The following is a 2,631-nucleotide window of genomic DNA, read 5'->3' as shown; positions in this document are numbered from 1 at the left end:
CACAAGTTTTAGCAACTATGCTTCATTACATTGTGTTAAAGTGTTGTCTTATGCATGAGTTTAATAGTAGCTACATATGATTTGTCACTTATTGCACAATTATATTTTGCTTTGATAAGTCTTAAGTCATCTCAAACCAAGTTAAAATTATTTACTTGTATGATTATTGATTCACAAATCCATATCTCTTGATCATGCAAAATCTTGCTTGAGGCATATGCAGTTCCACATGTGAAAATGCACCTAGACAAGTTTATGCATTATTGCCTATTATTTCATGCATGATAGCCTTCTAGTTCCATGCAAGTTTTGTTCACAAGAATTGGCTTTGTTATTTTGCCAGCCATTTCACACATGAGAGGAAAAAGGTTCCACACATGATTTGTCACAAAGAATTGATGATGGTTTCTCATACGCAAAACCACTTATAAGAGCTGAAGGTTTACTTGCAAGTTTTAGCACACAAAAATGAATGCATATTCACAGATGTAAAACTACGCATGAGAGTAAAGAGGTTCCACGCAAGTTTTAGAACACAGAACTGAATGCTTACTCATAAATGTAAAACCACAAGTGAGAGTTCATAGAGTTCACGCGTGATTTATCACATCTACATATTTGAAACAAGCCAACTGCAATTTCACACATGATTTTACTTGTCACTCACAAGAAATTGCACCAACAGATAGAATCACTGTTTCAACAATATATCAACTACTAAAACTATATATGTGATTCATTTTGAGCTAGAACAAGAACTAATAATCTTTAAGCAAAAAAAATTTATTTGAGCATTTAAAAAGCTTTCAAATATTGCTTTTACATCTTGCAGTCATTCATTAATCTTGAAAAGAATTATAAAAAGCTCTTATAAGTTTATAAGCTTTCAATTGTAATTCCATTTACTCTTTAAGAGAGTTTTCTACAAAAGCTTATTTGATTCTTCAAAAATCTTAAAAAGGTATTTTTCAAGTATTTGTAATAACTTGCTGGATTGTAACAAGTTTTGTTAAGTGATTCAAGACAAGTTAAGCCTTGAGAGTTGTACTGTGGTAGCAAGTACCCATTGAAGCTTGTAAACTTAGTTGAAAATCTCAAGTGTGATCTTGAGGACTAGATGTAGGCCAAGATTAAGGCTGAACTAGTATAAATCTTGCATGTCTCATCTTCTTCCTTCTTACTTAAGTTCTTCACTCTTTCAAGTTTTCAAAAGTTTTTAAGTGTCACACAATTCACCACTATCTTGGGTGCTAGCCTATCCTAATAATCTAAAGTTAAATCTTTAAATCTTAAGAGTTAGGCTCAAATTAGCCTAAAAGAATTAGGTTAAAATGGAGAGATTGGTGAATAAATGAGTTAAGAGGGTGTTATGGTCATTTAAGTAGCCTATAAGGCTAATGATTGTAGACGATGGATTATATGAATTCAAAAGGTGTTGATTGAATTGTTTCATATATTAAGGGAATTGGTTTAGTTGAATTAATGCTTATATTGGGTATGAGTAATTAATTAGAAGGTGTTCATTATGTAGATTGAGCATCTGAGGGTTTCTTAAGGAAGTTAGAATGACATGAGGGGTTCGGTACGAATGATAACCCTTGATAATAAGGGTAAAAGGTAACTAGAGTATCTCTTTTACTTGTTTATTTTTGAAATTATTTAAAAGTATTTTGTATAATTATATGCATTATGATTTATTAATTAATAAAATAGAAATATTATAAAAGGAATATGCATGCAAGTGTGTGAGTGATGCATGAATTAAATGTAAAGAGACATATGCATAGACATGTGCATTGTATTCGTGAGTATACCCTAGACTACGGTACGGGGTCGCGACCCTACTCTATGCAAGGCTAAGAAGTCATAAAGGTTTTGAGCATAGAACTTGACTTTGGTAGGAAAGGCCTAAGAGATCCTGAAGGTTTTGAGTATAAAGCTTGTCTCCGATAAGAAGGGCCTAGAAGATCTTGAAGGTCTTGAGCATTAAGCTTAACTCTGACAAGAAGGGCCTAGGAGATCCTAAAGTTCTTGAGCATACAGCTTGAATCAGCCAGAAGGACCTAGGATAATGATTTACAAGTGTACCCTAGACTAGGATAAGAGTCATGGTCCTACTTTAAGGATAGAAAGTCTTAATAGCCTAAGCATTGAGAATGCTTTACTAGGTAGGGCTTAGGAGACCACCCATGCACAAAGAGGATACCTAGTTTGAGATAGAGGTTTGATGGCCCCTATTTCATGCAAGGCTAGAAGTCTTGGTTCGAGCGTAGAGCTTGCTTTGCTAAGGAGAACCGAGAATGCATGAGTATAAGCATGATGGATGGATGTGTATGAATCGGTGTATATGCATATTATATTATTTTTTATTGAAACACATACTACTTTATCTCTTTATGTTTTTACTTGCGAACTAGTATTTGGGTTATACTTGAGTTACTAGGATGTATGTCTGACTCTGTTACCTTTATACACAAGTAAAGAGAGTGCGTGAAGGCTGGGAAAGGAAGCAAGTAAAGAGTAGTCTCAATTAGTAGTGCTATGACCATTCATATGTAATGAATGTATAAAGTTATAGGTAAAGATGCGAGTTTCCAACTAGGATACATAAATGTTTGTGATTCTGAATAT

The sequence above is a fragment of the Prosopis cineraria genome, unplaced genomic scaffold (genome assembly GCF_029017545.1).
Source record: "Prosopis cineraria cultivar Desert tree isolate PC_DT_omini unplaced genomic scaffold, ASM2901754v1 PC122, whole genome shotgun sequence".
NCBI lineage: Eukaryota > Viridiplantae > Streptophyta > Magnoliopsida > Fabales > Fabaceae > Prosopis > Prosopis cineraria.
This window is presented reverse-complemented; position numbering follows the sequence as displayed.